The 22,187-nt window shown below is 42.9% G+C and overlaps 1 protein-coding gene across 6 annotated transcripts in view; it reads right to left on the bottom strand.

Moving 5' to 3' along the window:
• The window catches only part of MATN4 (matrilin 4), a 170,224-nt gene extending 148,973 nt beyond the window's left edge, over positions 1–21,251 (bottom strand). For all 6 annotated transcript variants that reach the window (XM_085619077.1, XM_085619078.1, XM_085619079.1 and 3 more), the window contains exons 1-2: positions 21,103–21,251; positions 20,882–20,978 (exon numbers count right to left, since the gene is read on the bottom strand). The gene's annotated coding sequence lies outside the window, so the exon portion shown is untranslated. The remainder of the gene's footprint in view (positions 1–20,881; positions 20,979–21,102) is intronic.
• Between the last annotated feature and the right edge of the window lie 936 nt (positions 21,252–22,187).

The raw sequence follows: 22,187 nt of genomic DNA, 5'->3' as shown, positions 1-22,187 counted from the left end.
ATTTGCGTACCTGGGTAGCCATGCTCCTCCTGGAGCATGGCGGGGCGCTTCGTTTTGTCAGTGGTCTCGGGCTTCCTAGTGGAGTCGTCCGGTGGCCTCGAGGTCTTCAGTTCTGGTGGCTCCAGCGCCCCTAGGTACTCCTGGTCTACCGACAGCTTCTGGATTTTCTCGACACCAGCGTTGTCTTTTGAGCCCAATCCCTCCACTTCGGGGTATTCTTTGCTAAAACTCCTCACTTCCACATCCCAAAGCTTGAAGAATTACATCTGTTTTTCATAAGCTCTGCCCCACATGGTCTATCGCCCAATTACTTTGAAAGGGAGCACGTCCTGTTTGTGTAACTTCAGGTTCTTGGTTCTCAGAGGAAAGTGATATGGGAATGCCCCTGTCTCTGTTGCCTGACTTCCTATATTCAGCTTAAAAAAAGAGAACTGTCAAGGTGAGGGATATCGGTATCTGCCACAGGAAGTCAGTTCCCCCGTCTTCTTCCCGTTCAGCACTAGGTATCAACCGATAAAATAATGATGGATTGGGATGCAGCCCATGTGATTACCAGTGGCGGATATTAATTCAAGCATTCCATTCATCTTTATTTTGTAAACTTATTGTGTTGGCCTAAGTGGGATAGGTATGCCTAGATGTGGGTCTCGTGCACACTGTGTCACTTGGACCTTTCTGTACCCGACTGGTGAGCCCATAACTAGGGCAAACCTGTCCAGGGTTGATAGTATATTCTTAAAATGATAAAGAAACTTCTGCCGTTCATTCCCATGATTCCTGTAAAATGGTAGTAACAGCACTGGCCTTGTCTAGGCTAGATTATGGGAATGCATTATATGCCCGGATACAGACCCAGCACCTAGCAAAACTGCAACGCCTACAAAATGCAGCAGCTGGGCTGGTGCTGGACATTACCAGATTTGAGCCTGTTGCACACAGATTAGGAAGCCTATATTGGCTCCCAATGGCAAAAATAATAACATTTAAGTCTGTGTGTCTGGCCTATAAAGCCCTCCATGGGATGGGATCTCAGTTTTTAAAAACTCATTTGAAACTATATGAGCCATCCAGGAATTTGAGACACAGCCAAGCAAAACTGATTCAGGTGCCGAAATATAAGCGAGTCAGGTGGGGGGAGGGAAAGCTTTTTGCTGCATGCAGCTAGGGCTTGGAATCTTCTCCCTATTTCGATCAAAAATAGCCCGTCTCTGCTTTCATTCAGGGAAGAGGTAAAAACCTGGCTGTTTGTCTCCTGTTAGAACTTAGTCTCGGTAGAATCTTCGTTTTTTTTCTCATCTAATCAGCGCCAAGACGCCCATGGGCAATCGTGCGCTTTATAAATTCACAAATCAAATCATATTGTTCTGTATCAGGGAGGACCTGGCTTTGCAGTTCGGGCAGGACTGTTCCTATTGGAGCAGGGTCAAGACAGATTTGTATAAAGCTGGGTCCAAAGTGAGGTAGCAGGGTGTGCAAAATAGTTATGGATTGGGGTGTGGCCCAGAGTGATTACTAGTGGCTGAGATTAAATCAAGCATTCCATTCATCACTGTTTTATATACTTATTGTGTAGCTCAGTTTGTACACTCATATCTCTCATTCTCTCTCCATTCATTATCCCTCGAATGATGTCCCATTAATGGAGATTATTTAACCAAAAAAAAAACATTATCATGAATGTACACACTGAGTCAGTTGATGTAACTGTGACTACTCTTATGGTTCATATAGTGATATGTGTTTTCTTATCGTTGTTCCGAAGAAAATCGGATTGATCTTATCACTTTGTCCTGAAGAAGTTAGTGTCAATCAACTATAACCCACCAAAACGCTGTGTCTACGTCTCTGTGTGATAGAATATTTGACATTTTGGTACTCTTGCATGATACATAAGCTGATATTTTTTGTAATTGATTATCATTTTTGACATAAATGTGTGTTTTTATTTGATGTATCAAAATCAGAGAGTAATTAGTTCTATTAAGTTTTTTTCCTTATGTCCGTGGCAAACAAAAATGTGTTTAATAGATGAAAATTGAGAAATCTGTGCAATTCAGACACAACTAAATAGGATATCATTCTTAATACCATTTTACTATTGTTTTTAATGTATTGTGATGATATATCTTATGCACATTGTTTTATGCAAATTTTGAAGTGTAAGCCGGAATTTTCCTATATTGGGGTATAAAATATATTTTTATGAATTGTATTTTTATTGTTTTTGACAAATTAAGGTAGACATTTTTAATCAATCAGGATTCAGTGTATAGATAAAGAGCGAGCTGAGGGGTGTACGAATGTTTCCCTACAATAAGATGAATAGAGTGATGTATAAATAAGAGTGTTCTCGTGGAAGAGAATGTTTTTTTGTTGTTGGCACATGTAAAGCACACGCATGCACTAGGGGCCTGTGTGCGCTACATAGCACTTTGAAAAATGCAGTTTTCTAAATTTTTCTAAGTTAGCATGCGCAGTTCGCATTTTGGATAGGCTACTGACATGTGCATGGGGGATTCGCTAATTGCGATTCCCTATTTGCATTCCCAATTTAGGTAATCACAAAAAAATGTCATTACTTAAATTAACGAATGCCAAATTTGATACATAAGGAAAGGCCATTTTGCATTCACAAACGGCTGAATTTTGCGATTCACACCGTTTACAGACGCAAGATAGTTTCATCGATCTGTCCCTATAAGTGTAACTATAACAGCTGAATTTCTATGATTTTGTGTGAGTAAAACATCAATCTAACTATAACGTCCCTTTGTTTTTTCAGTGAATTTCTAAGGTTTTTTAAATGCTGATTCCTATATATAAAGTTCCCGTAGACTTAGTTTTTTCAGTGAATTTCTATGACTTTTTTTAAAGCAGCAGGCACTTTGCCGCAGGGCCTGGCCACCTAGCCCTGAATGGCTTTCAGCCGTGTACAGCAGGGGGTTGTTCGCAGGGCCTGGCTGTGGGCCAGGCCCAACTGCCAATCCCCACTTTCACACAAGCCCGCACCTCTACTACCAACCACACACAGGGTTGTTTGTGTGTGTCATTTTTTTGTTCAGTGGGCTGTGGATTCGTGGATCCATTGCAGATTTACATTGGGTGTCACGCAGAGACCCATTGGGAATCCGCTGATCTGTTTTTCGGCATAAAAAAATCAACATTGTTTTGCCCATTAGTGGTCCTTTTCTGTACTGAACTGTACCTTTAGGGACCGAACCATCTGGTCTATGGGATAAGGATACCTCTATCCTGACCCCTTATGTCACTTTTAAGTTTCCATTTTCACCGATGTGCCGAGCTGATAAACAAAATGGTGGCCTCAACTTTTCTCTCAGGTTCCGGCCAGCTACTCAGTACTTTAGTTTGGCGCGTGGATCTGAGGATCTCACGCGGGTGGATCCGCAGGGGATCAGCATCCCAATATATACACATTTGTTTATTGGTAAATTTCTCTAAAACTACTGAACGGATTTACACCAAATCACAAAAAGCATGATCTGCTGAACAAAATCTAGCGTTCTGCCAAAATGGGTGTCATTCCATCCTGCGGCTCGGGCTGTTCAAAGGTCCTATGGGAATTAACATGGGGAAACACGTTTTAGGACCCTCCCTTTTTCTCGGATCCCACTTGACGTACCACCCCAAAACTTTCCAGACAGCAGCTGACGTGAATGTTGAATTTTTTGGGAACAGTTTGTGAAGAGTCATCAACTGGCTCCAAAGATATAGGCAACTGAAAAACAACTTAATAATAGAAATTAGGTCCTAACTATAACTACCTACTGATGACCGCCAGTAGGTAAAAAAAAAATATATATATATATATATGTGACACGGACTACAAGGCCCAGAGAACATTGCACACAAACACAGCTGTGTAGCCCATTGGAGGGCAAACATATGTATTTACGGGCGTGTCATGCACACAATCCTTGTGTCGAACCCTCTGAAGACGAGCTATCAGCTCAGAAACACGTCAGGCTTTTTAACGGTCGACAAGAGAACTGCAATCTCATCGGGAGACGAATCCCTACCATTCCTGAACAACGCCATTGTGCGAGACGCTGGAGAGTGCGCTTCTGCCTGTGGGCATTCAGGAGCTTTGAGATTACATACGGCAGCCCAGCCGTAAAAAGCGCACCACCCAAGATGTTCGGGGGTCCTGGGGCCCGAGATCTTTCTGAGCCACACAAAGGAACCAGCGCCCTGTGGGATTATGTGTGAGGACAAGCTTCCGAGGCCCATTCAGGGCTTTTAATGACAGTTTTGAATTATTGTATATCCATCCAGGATTAATTTTCGTGACACGGACTACAAGGCCCAGAGAACATTGCGCACAAACACAGCTGTGTAGCCCATTGGAGGGAAAACATAAGTATGTATGGGCGTGTCACGCACACAAACCTTTTGTCGAAACCTCTGAAGACGAGCTATCAGCTCAGAAATGCGTCAGGCTTTTTAATGGTCAACAAGAGAACTGCAATCTCATTGGGAGACGAATCCATACCTTACCTGAACAATGACATTGTGTGAGACGCTGGAGAGCGCTTCTGCCTGTGGACATTCAGGAGCTTTGAGATATATATATATATATATATATATATATATATATATATGTATATATATATATATATCAGCTCCCAACTTGTCTCTCCAAGAAACAAGACAACCGCACACAGCTTCCAAGGTGTAAATAGTATAAATACAGTTACTTTATTTTTTACTGAAAATCAAGTGGGACAGGACGCGTTTCGGCATTGCACCTTTTTCCACTGCAAAGCAGGAACGGGGTACGATGCATTTTAAATTCATGCATAAACATAGAAACAAGACAGCGCAAATCTACAATACTCCTTCTATCAGCATAAACATAAGTGAAGGACAAATATAATCTCACAATGTTTAGCGCCATCTTGTCAGTGGTATTTCAGTTGACATTGCAAATAGAGTTTTACATGAAGTATGCCATGTGATATAAATTTATAGAAATTGTACGACTTTGTTTAGCTCTGGATGAGCAATTAATCACTATTAAACAATCAATCTATATTACCAATTCCTATACATATGAATTGTAGTCTCAATCACTGTATGATTTAGCTCTCTATGAGTACATAAATATTTATAATCATATTGCCAACTCATTATTCTGTGCAGGCATGAGCATGACACAAACACTTTACGGTAACATGCCATTGCATTAGAAATTACAATTAAAAAAAAGAATAATTTGTTAAGGATAAGAAGAATTATTTATATATAAAAGGACTAAATGATTTGTTTATCATCACTGTATCCTGAAATTAAATTATTGTTGTCTCAGACATATTTGTCATGAAAAAACCAATTCATTGTTAGGAATTTTAGTGAAAGCTGTGATGAGACAGAAAATGCACTGCGGACAGTCTCACAGCATTTACTACATAATAGAAACCTGGATGGGCAACAGTACTTCACATTTAGTCCAAATCAATCTGAAGACTACATTATGTGATTAAGCCCTGGATGGGCAACAGTACTTCACATTAAGTCCAAATTTATCTGAAGACTACATTATGTAAACTCAAATGCATTCAGAGTAGATTTAGTGCTTCATATTTTCAACACGACTTAACCTTAAATCAACTTCTAAAGGAAATCACATTAATCTAATTTCTCTCATCCATCGGGAAACAGAATTATTACAGCCCATCAATCTCACTTTATTGCTTAATAACTTGGTTAATCGAAGGTTTTGAGCTTATCCCAAGTGGATTGCTAGCTCTTCCTCTGTATTCAATCCCCAAGGGGCTTTGGCTTGCAAATCCACTATGTAACGGGACTCTAACCTCTGTGATTTCAGCTCTCTGTTGCCTCCTCTTTCGTACATGGTACATGATCTATACAGAAAAACCTTAGAAGTTTTCTGCCACTCTGATGGAACTGAGCAAAATGTCTTGTGACAGGATATGAAAAATCACATTTTTTAATGGCTCTAGCGTGTTCCAAAACTCTGAGTTTAGTTGGATGTATCGTGCTCCCAATGTAAATCTTTCTACAGGGACATACGAGACAATAAATACAAAATGGGGTGGTACATGTTAAAAATTTGTTGATGGTCTGACTTTCTTTCCTGCCGGGAATTTCATACGAGAGGGTTTTAGGACTATGTTTGCATGCCTTGCACTTCGAACATGGAAAGAATCCTGTGAGGTTTCCGATTCTAGGATTCTGTGAGATCCCTTCAAAGTGACTATGCACTACGATATCTTTGAGGGACCGGCCACGCCTGTAAGTTATTTGTGGGCGCTCGCCAAGACTTTTGCCTATTATGGCATCGGATCTGAGAATGTTCCAGTTGCGTGAAATTATTGCTCTAATGTCATTGGAGTCACTCGAAAAGGTCGTAATAAATCTCGGTGTATCTTCTTCCCTACTAGTAAGGTGTTGTTTATCTTTGAGAAGGGTATGCCGCGGGATTTTCTCTACCCTGCTTAAGGTTTTCTCTAGTAGTGTGGGGGCGTATACTCTTATGACAAATCTATCTATGGACTCCTTAGCTGCCTCTTGAAAATCACTCTTGTTAGTTCAATTTCTCCTCAGTCTTAGAAGTTCCCCATAGGGGATGCTGAAATTTGGGATGATTACTATGGGCCTCTAAGATCGAATTGCCTGCCGTTGTTTTTCTAAAGAGTGCAGTGCAAATTGACCCATCTCGTATGAAGACTTTTATGTCAAGGAAATTGACTTCAGTTGCAATGATGGGCCCACTAAAGTGAAGGTTAACTGTGTTGGTATTGAGTTCTCTGATGTATGCTTCTGTTTGTGCGCGAGAGCCCTTCCAGAGAATGAAAAGGTCGTCGATGTACCTGTACCAGCCTACTACATATGAGACCCAGCAGTTGTTACATTCAGCCCAGGCCACCTGCTTCTCCCACCAGCCCACGAACAAGTTTGCGTACTGGGGGCGAAGCAGGTGCCCATTGCTGGGCCTAGGGTCTGTCAGTAGAGCTGTTTTTTGAAGAGGAAAATGTTGTTTGTTAGGCAGGAAGTTAAAAACTCTATCAACATCTCATTGCGTTGAGTACATTTGAAGGATCTGCTTTTCGGAAAATACCTGAGTGCTCTTACACCATTGTCATGACTAATGCAACTGTATAGACTTGTCACATCTAATACAATCATTAGCATATCTGTTTCCCATGATATGTTAGAAATGGCTCTTATCAAATCTTTTGTATCACGAATATATGAAGGTAGTAATTTGACATATTCTGATAAGAAAATGTCAATATATTGTGATATAGATTCCGTTAGACAACCTTTTGAAGATATTATGGGACGACCAGGAGGTTTCTTTGAGTCCTTATGAATTTTTGGAAGATGGTAGAATGTGGACAAAACCGTGTGTGGACATTGCAAAAGATTGAATTCGGCAATGCAAAGCATGGCCTTGTCAAGCCATTTCTGAATAAGTAGATGGTTTTCTTGTATGCTGTTGTTGAATTCGTCCCTGTAGATTTTTGTATAACAATTAACATCTGATAGCTGTCTCAAAGCTTCCTTACAATAAAATTCCGTTGTCATAAGGACTATATTTCCTCCCTTATCGGATGGTTTGCAAACTATAAGTGGGTCTTTCTCAATGTTTGCTAATTATCTTTTTTGATCCATCATCAGGTTCCTGGTTTTGTCATTCTTTTTCCCAAATTTTTGTTGTCGCATTTTCATTAAATCTTTGATGAATGTTTCCTCAAACACGTCAATGGTGTCTAAGCTCATTGGTGGAATGAAAGTTGATTTAGGCTTAAAGCCAGTCTTTACTGTTCTTTGCGTAATGCCAAATCCTTCAATGGCAGGGATAGAGACAGTACCATCCTCAGTATCTTCAAGGACCGTTTGACTGTCAAAGGCTTGTAATACTTGAAGATCTTCACCCGTAAGATTGTCTGTGGATGGATTGTCTATAGTTATTTTGTGTTCACTCGTACTCTGTCCTTGTGGTCCTCTTATTTTGAAGTATTCAAGGAGTTTGATTTTCCATGTGAATAAGTATAAGTCTATCCGTGCTTGAGTGTACTCGAAGCCTTGTGTAGGGCAGAATGTCAATGCTTTCTTCAAAGCTGTTTCTTCATTTTTCGTCAATTTCCTCTTAGTCAGATTCATTATTGTGAGGTCAACAGGGGAGGTTACTTTCTCACACCTCTTTTGCTCCTTGTTTGCGAGGCGATTCCCTGATTTCCACTTGTTGCTGCCCCTGTCTTGTTTTTCTTGATTTGCTTGTGGACGTTTCTGTTCTGGGGGTCTGCCTCTTCCTCCCCGCTGCCGAGACTGCCTCATTAATTGAAATTTCTTGTAAAAATGGGAGCTGCTGGGGAGGGTTGCCTGTGGATCCATATTATCATCACCAGACTGTTCATAGTCCGTGGTGACATCTGACTCTGAGGTTTCTTTGGGGTCCACTGTTCTGCGATTTACATTACTATGTAAGGATTTGCGCGGTGCGTCAAATTTTCGGGCAAAAGTAAGTATTTTGCCTTGTTCGTAGTCTTGGGCAGCCCTATTGAACTTGGAATGTTTGCGTTTTTTTATTTTTTCTTCATAAGCAAAAAGACGTGCTTTCATTGCTTCTCTAAGCTCTTCTATTAAGGTGGCATCTTGATCCTGCATGATTATTGTTTCCAACTCTGCTATTTCCTTCAAACACTTCTCACGGTCGCTCCACTTAAATTTTATTAAAATCTTTAGCATTCCCACTAAAACATCCGTTGTATATATTGACCATTCATCAGGGAGTTTAGAGTCCGGATTTTCATAAGCTGGAATGGAATATATGCGGAGACCGCGTGGTATGTGCTGCACCTCTATGTAGTTTTGCAAAGAGGTCGCCTCCCACCATTTTCATATCTCTCGTTCAAACAGTCGCTCTAATTTTGTGAAGTGGGATTTCAAGGTTAATATTATACTATATATATTACCTACTGGCGGTCGCCAGTAGGTAGTTATAGTTAGGACCACGTTTCCATAGGAAATCCGCAACATTCTATTTTGAATAACTTTTGCGCCGGTCGACGAATCCTCGCAAATTTTTCAAAATAGGTGGGGCGCTACGCTCCGCTCCTACCCTGAAAGTCTCGGGGGGATTCGTTAAGCGGGGGCTGAGATAAAAGGGGGGTCCCAAAACGCGTTTTTCCCATGCATTTTTCCATAGGACCTTTAGACAGGGCTACAGCCCGAACGGCTGAACAGAATTTAATGAAATTTGGCAGAGAGGTAGTCCCCAGGTCAAGGAAGTGCCTTTTGTAGGTTTGGTGTAAATCTGTTCAGTAGATTCTGAGAAAATAGCCTTTAAATCAATATATATATCTGAGCCAGCTTACGGTGCGCTTACGGTACGCTTACCGTACGCGTACGGTGGCGTGCGCGAGCGCGATTCTGATTGGCCATTAGATCTTAGTAAACATTCGAATCGGCCGAAACCAGGAAGCGGCGGCCGCCATTTTCTCTCTCGCACTGAGAGTGATTTTTAAAATTTAAAGCCCAAAAACATGTAAAGGGGCTGTTTAGACAGCTCCCACACACATAGGCATGTTGAGGGAGTCCCCAAAGATCCCCCAAGGCCAAAAACGGAATTTTTATTTTTTCGGTAATTTCGCCGATTACGCTTACCGTACGCGTACGGCACAAAATTATTAAAAAAAAAAAATCATCCACACTCTCTCCACCCCGTGTGCAATTGTTGGCCGAAGGCCACCAATTGTGCATGGCTTAACACAGCTGAGATAAACTAAAAAATTTTTAAAAAATAAAGAAAAAAAAAAATTATCCACACTCTCTCCACCCCGTGTGCAAATGGTGCCCGAAGGGCACCATTTGTGCATGGCTTATAAAATATACGAAAAATTAAAATATTACCTTTCAAAACGAAGTGCATCATATGTCCTCCATGTGCGCACGGTGCGCGAAGCGCATCGTGCGTACATGGCCCATCTAGCGTAACGTGGGCACGCGGTGCGCGTAGCGCACCGCGTGCCCACCGTGCGTGCGTGGCACTAACTGCGTAAAGTGGGCGCGCGGTGCGCGAAGCGCACCGCGTGCTCACTGTGCACGCACGGTGCGCGAAGCGCACCGTGCGCACATAGAACGAACTGCGTTAAGTGGGCGCGCACGCCACGAATGGCGTAAAGTAACTTAGCAATTAAAAAACCGTACAAATTCACTGAAAAAACCATAGGTTTCACACACGTTATAGTTAGGAATTAGCATTTAAAAAACCTTGCAAATTCACTGAAAAAACCATAGGTTTCACACATGTTATAGTTAGCGGAAATTTTACTGATAAAAAACCAATGAAATTCCCCCGTTATAGTTACTGCAGGCAACTATAACTCACGCGACCGCAATCTTCTGCTGATGACATATGTGTCTTTATGAAAAAAAAATATTTGTAATATATGTATAGCTAAAAATGTATGGAAGAAGACATGGGCAAATAAGTGTCTAAATACAGTATTAGCATCAGCAGAGGATTGCGGTCGCGTGAGTTATAGTTGCCTGCAGTAACTATAACGGGGGAATTTCATTGGTTTTTTATCAGTAAAATTTCCGCTAACTATAACATGTGTGAAACCTATGGTTTTTTCAGTGAATATATATATATATATATATATATATATATATATATATATATATATATATATATATAATACTTACTAGTATTTATAGTTAGGACCATGTTTCCATAGGAAAAGTGTTTTTTGACTTGCCTATAATTTTGGCACCACTTGACGAATATCCATGAATTTATTTTTTTTAAAGTGCGCCGGTAATTCTTGTTGGACATTGAAAGTTCCAGGGTGTTCTGTCAAGTGGGGCTGAGAAAAAGGGGGGGCCAAAGAAAGTGTGTTTCCCATGTTTATTCCCATTGGGATTTTGAACATGATCAAAGCCCAAACCACTGGGCGGAATTACGGTAAATTTGGCAGAAAACTCTTGGTCCAGAAAGAGTGCTTTTTAGGTCGAGCCTAGAGGCAGCACACATGCAGTATTCCGTCTGTGGCCTTTGAACACACCCACAACATGCCCACCTCTTTTGATAGGTTGCTTGGTCTGCCTTTACTAATTTCATAGTTTTTGTTGGTCTATCGTACACATTTGCCCCGTCTTGTGGGTGTTTAGTTCCCGCCCTGGCAACTTCCCCTGCTACATGGATCTTTTCGATATGAGACATATGTTTTCTTAAACTGCACAGCTTTTTCTTACTGCCCTCTCCTTGCCACTGGCTGGCACACAGCGCTGCTTTTCTTAATGGCTGCCCTTCAAGATGCTCACACCCTGCAGCAGCTCAAGAAGCCCACCTTCTACGGATCGGAGCACTAACAGCTCCATATATTTTTTTGTTTGAGAAAAAAAAAAAACAGGCACCAGCCTCACTGAGCACTTTTATGGGAGCAGGGAAATTCAGAGCCAAAAGTAGTCTGCAGTTCCTAGAGGCCGCTCTGCTCCTCCGTTTTTGCCACTCGGGCTCTTCAACCACGGCCATTGGAGGAGGGGGTTGGAGGAGGAGGTGGGTGGAGCTGGGGCCCCTGTATCTCCTTTGTTCTTAGAGATCATATGTAGGTCAAAGCAAATCTGTTCTGCTAATTCCTGTCTAACTTTCCAGAGGCATCTGAGGCAGGCTGGCTCACTGAGCCACTCTTGGTTACTCAGCAAGTTTGTTTCATTTTGTAACATTTCTTCTGTCAGCCTGTTAATTCTTAGATGCATGATGAGAAGCAGGCAGATAAGATTCTTCCTGTTTCTCTTGCTAAGCCATGGCCCGGACATTGGAGGAGGGGGCGGGGTAGTGCCAGGGCTGCTCTGCTGGCTTATTTTTTAATGGCTGCCGTTGCTCACCTGTAGCAACTCAAGATGCTCGCAAACTACTGCACTGACATAGCAAGAGAAACAGGAAGAATCTTACCTGTCCCCTTGTCATCATGCATTTAAGAATTAACAGGCTGAAAAGAAGGAAGTGATTTGGCCATTCAGGGTGCTCAGTAGGGAACACTAGGGGACCGATTCCGGTGTCATTCGGAAAGGCTTTGAATGGGATTCGGTTTTGCAGAATCCGATTCAGAACCCTTGTTTCTGAACGAATTGTACAAATATTCCAACGACCGATTACGATGCCCAGAAACCATTCGAGCAGTCTGAATCAGTTCTGAAAGGTATTCGGATTGCCCGAGTCTTTCAGAGCTGATTCTTACAGTTCTATAGACACGGTTTCCAGATGAGTAATTACGATGACTGATACGGACAGCCGTTCCAATTTGGTTTGCTCGACACGAAACGGCTGTAGGAATCTGTCTTTGGGGGCCCGTTGCAGGTCCCCCTTCAGCCGGAGGTGTACGAATGGGACCCGTGGGGGTACCCAAGGGGCCCCTCTTCCCAACCATGCACAATGTGGCAGGCACCATGGGTGCAAGGTTTTCCCCAACCACCCCTTTTTTCAATGGGAGCCTGTGTTATCATTCGGAACACAGACCCCCATTGAAGTCAATGCGAGTCTGACCGAACGATGTTCAGTAGCATCGTAACCGGTCGTTCGGACTAGCAAGACACAATTTGTTCGGAAACGATTCCGAGACTGATTCATTGGGAACAGTTTCCAAACGACATTGGAATCAGCCCCTAGGTGTTGTGGTGAATGAGCTTGTTGAGTGATTTAAATGGGGAATGCAAGGGTTTCAGCAGATGTCTCCATGTCTACAGTATGAAGACCCCACTTCTTACCTAATAAAAAGGATACCAGCTCGGTTGTAACACTCATCCGCTGATTCAATGAGTTTTCACTTTCATAATTAAGCTGATTGCTGGTGCCTCATCGTTTCCACTTGTTTCATGTGGCAATTTTTGATACATACATTTTCACATATTTTTCTTTTCGCTGGACTCTCATGCTAGTGTCCAGCAGGACGTTTTTGGCAAGTGAAGTAACAGTAGATGTTGTACCACCCAGGATAATGTGCTGCATGGCGAATTACTTATAAGGTTCCAAAGGCAAGACCTATTGGCAATGCACTGCGTGTTGTTATTTGGTGTAAATCCATTTAGTCATTTTTGACTTATTAAAAGAAATTCTAATTTGTAAATCTAAGGACGAGAAGGCTTCACAAACCATCCTCACCTTGTCCTGAGATCTGATTGCCTGCCAAAACACAACCAGGAAGTGTTGGCAGCCATCTTGGGACTTGGCCGAGTCCCTGAAAGAAGGTTAAATAAAAAGAAAAGGGGGCATGGCAGGAATACCCTGACCACTTAGCTCTCGTGTTGGGGCCCCATATGCACCCCGGTCTGCCGAAAATCAGGGCGGATCCACAAATCTGGTGAAAATTGAAAAACAAAAACAAGCGTGGGCTCCCCTGCATGTTTTGGAAAAGCCCCCAGGTGGGCCAGGTCCCAGGGGCTTTCTTCAAATAAAGGAGGAGGCACATAGGGCCCCTCTCCCGAGGCTCTTGGAGCCCCAGGGATCACAACCTCCCAGGGCTTTATTTATAAAAAAGTAGGGGGCACATGTGGCCCCTCTCCTGAGGCTCTATAATCTCGGAGGACCACCAACTCCCTGGGGCTAAAGAAACAGTGAAGGGGGGCGTGTGGACCCCCCAAGCCCCTGGGACCATCACCTCCCTGTACATAAATTACAGCTAGTGGGGCCCACCCCATAGCCCTGGGGATCACCACCTCCCTGGGGCCAAATATTTTTTTCAAGAATGGGAAAGGGGCCACATAGGGCTCCGGGGGCTAACACCTCCCCGGGCAGCCCTTGAACAAGAAAGGAGGGGGCCCATGTGGCCACCCTCCTGGAGCGATACATGGCCCTGTTGACTGCCATCCCCCAGGGCCAGCTCCTGCTATGTCCCGGGGTGCCCACCCCAGGACACTTTGATGCTGAACACTGTTGCAGAATGGGTGAATGGGTGTCTCCATCATGATTGTGGTAATCGTGTAAATATCTTGCAAACAAAACCCCACAAGGAGGAAGTGGAGCACTCAACAGATTTCAACCATATGATATACTACCAGACAGATGTGTTTCGGCATACGTGCCTGTTTCAATGTGGGTAAAATTAAGGGGCAACACCATATAAGTCTTTAAATCTAACATAGTCCATTTCCATTGGATTGTGGGCCGCCATTGACAAGTCAACAAAGAGGACTGTTCTTTTAATGTGAATTAGTTTCCAGAGCATCCGCCATCGCTGTATATTTAACCTGTCATTGTTAATCACATTTAAGGTGCTCGTGTTCGTGAATAACCTCTAATAGGTGGTAATCCACAATGGTTACCAGCCTCCAGATTGTTAGTCAACTCTGTATTGTGGCCACTTTAGACAAGCAGTGTCATACCTCTGATTTGTTAAACCGCCTGCACATTTCCTTGTTCGGTTTCTTACCTCCTGATTTATGCCAGATCCCCGTAGGTGCTCGTATAGTAACATACTCCCAACTATTTAGTAATCCTCCGACACAAGACTTGCTACATTTGGTGACCTTGCTAAAGTGGAAGTGGGTAATGCTGAGTCTGTGTCTCAATATTCAGTGGCAATGAATGATGGCAATTTGTCAACCAGGGAAGAACCTGGTTTTAAGGCCTTGCTCCACAAGAGACAGGTGAACTCTTTTTTTACTCAAGTGCTGTGTTGTGCTAAGCATGCCATCTGTTCTGGTAGAGACAGGGACAACTGAAGGTCTGTGCCACTTCTACTCTATCTGGAGGATTTTGCTTTTCCACATGATTCTCTGCAAAGTGGCCACTGGTGGATCACTTTGGCTATCCACAGTACCTGATCAGCAGAGCTTCCCGTAAAACCAAATAAGCATAGAACCATACAGAAAAGGGTAACAGTATTCAAAGTCTCTGAAATCAAACGCCCAGGATGCCCCAACCAAAGTCTAATTTGATTTCCAGTTCTTTAAAAAGAGTGAAATACCCAAAATGGTCAGTCATTGTGAAAAATAGAAAGATGGCTAGGTCACAATCTTGAAGAATAACCCTATGGTGCTTATTAGGAGTCAAAATGCATTAATACAGTGTGTATTGAAATATGTATAAATGTACATATTGAGTCAATAACCCAGATGTACTAAGAAAAATTGACTATCGTGATGTTCCCTCTGCCACTTTCTAAAATGCATGGGCCTTTCTAGAGAGCAAATAATTGCCAACTACACACTTTTACGCCATTGCCCCTGCCTTGTCCATTTAAGGACCACTTCAAGTATTGGTGTTTCGTAATTTGAAAGGTATAAAGCATTGTGTGAATACAATTCAAGGGTACTTATTGCCAGTGGTTTCATGGCGGCACAACATTGATCTACAAAATTCAACAGGAAGTTTGTAAACGCGTTGCTTGTGATAACAAGTAACATTACATGTTTGTACTGATTGTATTATGTGAGAGTATTGCAAATGTGTACAAATTATCTTGCTGTTTATATGCAATGAATTAAGAATTGCTGGTATTATATTACAATCTGCCAGATTGGTTTTGCCAATCCTGGGGACAAAAGTAACAACGAACTGCTTTCTGTACAGAATGGATATAGATTTCTATACGGAATGCCTATAGGAAAAACATAATTGAATGTGATAAAAAGCAAGAGGATTGAGCGTTTTTCATATGTATAATAATCTCTTTTTCATTCCAACAGAAGCACTCCCTGGAAGGCAGCATAATACACCAAAGAGCCAATAGCATGATGTGGGAGTATTACAATGTATATTTTAATAAATTGTATCAGTATGCCTTGCACACAGCTGCTCTGTCAATCAAAACCTAAAAATTGTGAAACTGTCTACGGAAATAATTTACATTAATCTACATCAATGTTGATAACAATCCGCAGTCGATAACCAATTGGCAGGATTTCTCCTGCCCTGCACCTACCAGTTTAATAGGGCATAGCCCATACCTCATTACTAGTGATGATCTGTGCCACATGTTGGGGATCAGTGAACATCTGACTAACAGATGTGGAGAGTGTTGTTAAAGTCAGCTGTTGACTCCTCCAGAGACGGATCCTTTTGAAAACTGGTGTAACCAGTGCATCAAGGTGGGCTTAGTCGGACCTTTATTCCAAGAGCTGCATTGACCATTGAAAGTCGGTGCAATCCTTGGGGGCAATGGAACTTGAGCCAATGCAGGCGTAAGCACATTCTAACAGTCAGGTTAAAGACTGGAAGAACGTCTGCCTGAATCATAGAGAGGGCATGGTGAGAATGAAAAGGTGAAGCTTGACTGGGTTAGCTAGAGGAGGGTGGTAGTCACTGTGCCACAGGGTAAAGTGAGGCTGTCTGTGGATGTACCTGTGGAGCACTGTGGGGATCCCAGACTGGAGTTTATGAAGGGGTGTGGGGTGCAGTTTCTACATGGGGCAGTTACGGGGGCATGGAAGGTGATGCTAACCCTCGAGAGTGGCAATGGTAGAGGCAGAAGGTGGCGAGCTCTGTTAAGAGGTGAGACAAGGAAGTGCTATCAGTCTATGTGACTGGGTGTGTGGAGAAGAGGCAGCCTGGATCTTGTAGGATTGAGGGGATGCCTGCCTGCGATGTGGACTAAGGGCGATATGTACGAACACATTTTCCCATAGAGACAGAATGGGTAAAACCCTTTGATACATATGGCCCTAGGACAGGAACTTGAAGCTTGCACGTGATGGTTTGCACTATCAGTATAGAGGGTGATGCTGGGAGAGATGCTTGTTGCAAACCTGAGGTGAAATGCAAGGACAGTGAGGAGATACCAACCTTAGGGGAGAGGTGTCATTGTGGGAGGGACATGTTGCCACTAATAATAATAATTATTTATTGCATGATTAATTAAAATCTTACAATTCAAGAATCACCAATACTCAGCCACTAAAGGGGACGGGGCAAAGGTCCTTAACAGCAGTGTTGTGCTGTGTAAAGCATGCCCTCTCTGCTCCATTAACTGAATGCACTTGTACCCACATTTGTAGGAATTGACTTTATTGCGGACTTCTAAAACAAAAAAAATCGTATTAGAACAGATGTATTTGTAGCGGACTCTACTTGAACAGCTCCATGGCTCCTTGCCTGGAATAAGGCAGTCAAGCTGCTAGAGGCAGTGATGGACACTCCGTTTAATGACTCGAATGCCTACATGCTGTCTGCTCAAAGGCCACCTCACCTACTGCGAGTCAAATGTACGACTCTCCCCCAATGGCAGGACCAGCTGGGTTTCAGTGCTAACAAAGACAGCTCTGTTGGACACTTTCTTCCGAAAAAAAGAGAAACAAAGAGTCTCCTTGAATTCCTTAAAACCACTGCTAAAAACCTGGGGGATCAATTACCACACTCCTATTAACCCAAGACAGCGACTAAAAGGCCTGGACACAGGCTGGGCTGTGGCACTGCCTTCACATTTGTTTTCAACAGAGCCCATAAAGTCTGACTGTAACAATCGTAGCCAGAAGCTGCAGAAGCTGAAAAAATATTATGTCTTCGGTGGTTAAGAGGAATGTTCCTTTCCTGCAGCGCGCTGCAGTGGGTGCTGTATTTTCTTTTTTTTTTCTCCTTCATAACACTTTTTTTTTTTTAATCACCAGAAATGTGAGTGCGGAGAATATGTTTCTTGACCATTATGTGAAAGGCGCATAAATTAAGACGCTAACCTAGAATATAGCCTCTCAGAAAAGCAAGTAGTTTAAGAAATAAGTTATCGTGGCATACGTCGAAAATGTCAAAAAAAATTTCAAAAGCAGTCTCACTCGAATGCAGTTATGATTTTTAGAGTCATTAACTTCCTATGATATTTTTCAGCATTGCTTTTCATTTTTTACTGTTTTAATAGTTGCAGTACATCAAGCACACGTCTTGCTCTTATTTCATTGACATCCTGCAGCCTGCTGAACGCTGCCTGAAATAGCAGCCGCCGTATTTCTCTCCCAGCCCAGCAGCCACCGTCTTCCTGCCATAAAGGGCATCTCACCTCCAACCTTTCGCATATCCTGCGTAGCCATGGGTTTGTCAGTCCACAATACCCCATTTAAAAGATCTGTACCAGCTACCAGACTTACAAGGATAGAGTTTGCTGTGGTTTTGACTGACGAAACAAATTCCTCGACTAAATGGCTTTTGGTTGTGACAAAATAAACAGCCATAAGCGTCTTGACTGGCAGTTTTCAGATGAAAGGAAACTGTTTGACAAATAACTACGCCAAAGTTCATACATGATATGGGATCGGCATACTATACGGGGACAGCATTAGGATACCAGATGATTCTACGTTAACAGGGTCCATATATTCTAGTTGACGATTGGATGCATTCTGGGAATTGTAGTATTGGTTCTCTTCCTTTGAACTAGCTGGAAAAAAATCACTATATTAAAATTGACTGAACAACTGAAAACATTTGGTCTGCAGCACAGTGCACCTAATGACACAGAACCATACCGGTCACTCAAAGAAAGCGTGTGGTGACGTTATATAAGTTTCTGGAGTTAAGGCTATCAGTGTCATTTTAATGTTTTTGGGGGCCCCTGTTTAGAGCAATTTTTATTTTTATTAGCCATGATTTGCTAATACAAGCCCCATAATACCAAACAATATCGAAATCATATTGAAAGACTGAGATAGAGAAACAGACAGAAGCACAATAGAGTAAAAATCACTTTCATTGGAGCCCCTAGGAAGGCGGGGCCCTGGGTAGTTGCACTCTTTATCCATGCCTTAAAATGTCTCTGAAGGACATTAGGAATCGTGACTTCCCTGTCTCTCGTTAGATTAGCTCTTGGGCACTGTACTGACCATATATGTCCCCACCTACTGTCAATCCAACACTACCCACCTGCGATATGAAAAATGTACTGGCTAGAAATGTGTCAGCTCCCAAGAGTCAAGTACCGAACACCTTAGGACTAGAGCCAATCAAGAACTAAGTACATGATGAGGATTGGGGAGTTCCCACCACCCCAGCCAGATAAGGACGGAAAGATCTGTCACCTGCCAACTAGGCACCAATCAACTGAGATCTACCACCGGCCAACTCCAGAGAGCTGAGCACTGATAGGTAAGGAGCAGAGACTCCTTCAACATGTCACCACACTAGCGCTGGATTCTGCTGCCTGCAGCTTCCGTCCCAAGAATCAGACACTAAAGTAATGGAACTCTCCCTAGAGCCCATCATCCGAAGACCCACTAACAGAAGCAGAAACCACACCAATGTCAGATAATACTGTAATGAGCAATCCCACTATGCAAGTACAACATAATCTGAGAGATCCGGCACAGCAGGGTTATGTGATGCAACAGTGAGAAGAGCAGCAAATCCCTGATGGGGCGCTAGGAGCACTGGGACTCAAAGGTTTGCAGGAAAAACACCAGTGAGTGCCCCTGTGTGGTTAGTTCTCCTGGAAAATGTGAGCCATGCCCTCACAACTGAACAGTGCTCAATGAACATGAATTGAGAGCTCCTGCTCTAAAAGCGTGCACGGTGATTTCCACGGGAGTATAGAGTTAGGCAAGGAATGGTGAGGAAGGATGCTCTGGGGGGAGATGGCACAAAGGTGGGCCCTGAGCATGCAGCTATGAATGCTGCGTTAAATTGGAACGGAATCAAAGAACCTGAAATGTAGTGTACGCATTTCACCTGACGAATGGCCACGCCATTGGAAAATATCATCACTTTTTTGGCACATGCTCTTCCAATAACATCTGCACTACGATAATCACCAATCAGCTTGCCAATCTGTATGTGGTAATATTTTTCGTTTCACTGATAAGGTCCCCTTTTCAGCTGTTCACAACTTTTAGTAAGGGTCATGTAGCTGTGTATTCCCATAAAATAATGTATCAATAAATTGTTCAGCATATTTTTTAGGTTAATAAAATTTTTGCTACCCACAGGATTTCAATATCTCTCATGTACAACAAAACACCGTTTTGGTCTAGTAACTAAGGCAGGCACATTTGTGTAGACTCAAAAGATTTAGCTACCTCTACATTTCCTATTAAGTTTTGTAAAAATAATTTAATTATGTTTTTGAATGAAAAAAATTGGCACAATCCACCATGCAGCTCAATAAAATCGAAGCCACCGTAAAAACTCCAACCCACTTCAAATATAAATCACCCCCTCACTGAAGGCAGCCAAACCTACACTACCACAAACTACCCTAGATAATCTAACCTACATCAAGACAACTCAACCCAATCCAAGAGAATGCAGCCCACTCAAGACATTCTAACCCATACCTATATCATCACAATCAAACCCAATGAAAAAAATCGAACCCATTACAAAATAGTCCAAACCACCCCATTGCAATCCAAATGAAAACGTGCCCCAAAGCAATCCAACCCAATGCAATCTAGCACAATGCTATTTCAACCCACCCAGTACTGTCAACCCCATGCAACACAACCCATTCGCACATACTAGCTCCCCAAACCAGACTATAACACCCCAGCATGATTCTCCTCCCTCACCTCCCACAAGCCAATGAAAGTAACAAAATTCAATCCAGCAGTTCACAATTAAAATGTATTTGAAACAAACAGAAATAATCCCAGAGTGTCAGGCAGGGTGTGGTAACTCTTTAGACTTGCTTCTCTTGTTTTATTCCTCCTTCACCTCCATCACATACTGCAGGCGTCATGACTCACCAGGGGACGCTGTCTTTTGGACTCTCTCCCCAATCTGGGCCATGCATTGCAATCTTGGCAGGGTTTGTGCGGCTGAGAGTAATATCTGTCATGTGACAGTAATGCTAGAGCACGTGGCCACTTGAGCTGCAGTCCCTCCAAAGAGCCCTATGCCAGCCAAGCTGATTTTTATTCCAATAGATGGGGGACCCCATTCCATTCACTCCCTGCACCCTTATTCCCCACTCACCTTGGCAAGGCCCAGAGGTTCCTGGAGCTGTAGACCGAACCGGCACCGCGGAGCGCTCTTGGTACCGCTGTCAGCAATGTCGCTCCTGCGCGTGTTCCTTAGGGGATAAAAAGTAAAAAAGAAATGCTATTCACCTCAAAATAAATGAAAGACGTCTCGTTTCAAATCTAGAAGCGAAGACGAGGGATGACGGGGCATCGCAACAGATCATTTGAAGTTACCGTTCAAAGGTTGTGGGAAAAAATGAGGACTTCCTAAAGCAAATTGTGGTTCAGCTGCCAGTCAGCGGCGTGCTGCAGGGAGCCTGTGCTGGGTTGGAAAGACACTCCACGGCTTGTGCAGGTATTTAACTTGAGAACTAAGTGTGAACGGAAAACCACTCCCCTTCTGCCGCGGCGGAGACTGGCAGATCGTTTTCCCACTGAACAAAGTCTTCGGGACTTTTATGGCAAAATCTCAGGGACAGACGAAATGTGGGCATAGTCGCTGCATTGAAATGCTCAGTTTGTTTTATTTCTTTTCAAACTGCGAACTAAAGTGTTACACTTTGTGGTGCAGGCAGCAGGCAAAAGTCTCAGTGACACAGCCTTTATTATATTGCCTCGTAGCATTCATATAGGGCACTGAAGTCTTAAACAGATACGGCTTTGTGTCTACTGTTCCTTTTATTGTTGCCTTAGACGTTAGGGTGTTTGATTTCGCTGTCAAACACCTATCTGTATATATCACTGATTGGTTGGTATATTAAAGAACTCAACTCCAAGTTAGGGTTGGGCATTTGGCCCACTTTCTAAACCTTTGATCTCTGACTTCAGACCAGGGCCGTGCGATCTAACCCTCTGGCTAACTCCTGTGATGCTAAATAAGATCTGAGGTGTCACTGCTACTTCGGGCCACAGTCATGTGACAGTCCTTTCATTTAGATTGCAGCATAACAATCGATGCATAATATAAAACACTTTGGGCAATAATATATTATATTGCTCAGGTTTCTTACATATCACATAAACTGTGACCATGACATAATCTACATGAAATGTGCTGAGCTTGTGACAGTAAAAAGTCTGATGCCTGGTTACAAAATGTGCCAACCCCGACGTAAGGCCCAACGCATACTTTATTTTGTCACAGACAGTAAGGGCCTCATTGCTATGTCGGTTTTAAAGGCTCTGAACGGCATTCGGATTTTCCTAGCCCAAGTCGTAACCCATGGTTCCGACTGACTCGGAAACATTTCCGACTGACCGATTATGATGGAAGGTAACCGTTTGGTCTGTCCGACTCGGTTCTGACCAGCATTCGAGGA

Source organism: Triturus cristatus, chromosome 7 (genome assembly GCF_964204655.1).
Source record: "Triturus cristatus chromosome 7, aTriCri1.1, whole genome shotgun sequence".
Lineage (NCBI taxonomy): Eukaryota > Metazoa > Chordata > Amphibia > Caudata > Salamandridae > Triturus > Triturus cristatus.
Note: the sequence above shows the minus strand (reverse complement) of the source record. Positions and strands in the feature narration are given on the sequence as shown.